Genomic DNA, 274 nt, shown 5'->3' on the forward strand with positions numbered 1-274 from the left:
AATCGTGGAGGGAAAGATGGAGAAAAAGAGGATAAGAGGAGGGATAAAAAGCAGATAGAACAGGAGGAGAGAGGCAGGAACGATCGGAGAGAGACACAAACGAGGGACGGTAAGAGACGACAAGAAGGAAGAGAGAGGAAGGAGAGAAAGGTGTGAGGAGTAGAGGGAAGAAGAAGAGGATAATTAATGCAAGGAAAAGGGGAAAAAGAGGGTGCTAACTCACTATGGAAGAAAAGATGAATGACAATGACGAAATAAGGGAAGCAATAAAGAA

General features: G+C 43.8%; 1 protein-coding gene across 2 annotated transcripts in view; it reads right to left on the reverse strand.

Annotated features, from left to right (window-relative positions):
* The window catches only part of LOC119587789, a 122,239-nt gene that overhangs the window by 36,933 nt on the left and 85,032 nt on the right, over nucleotides 1-274 (reverse strand). The window lies entirely within an intron of this gene.

This window comes from Penaeus monodon, chromosome 23, assembly GCF_015228065.2.
Source record: "Penaeus monodon isolate SGIC_2016 chromosome 23, NSTDA_Pmon_1, whole genome shotgun sequence".
Classification (NCBI taxonomy): Eukaryota; Metazoa; Arthropoda; class Malacostraca; order Decapoda; family Penaeidae; genus Penaeus; species Penaeus monodon.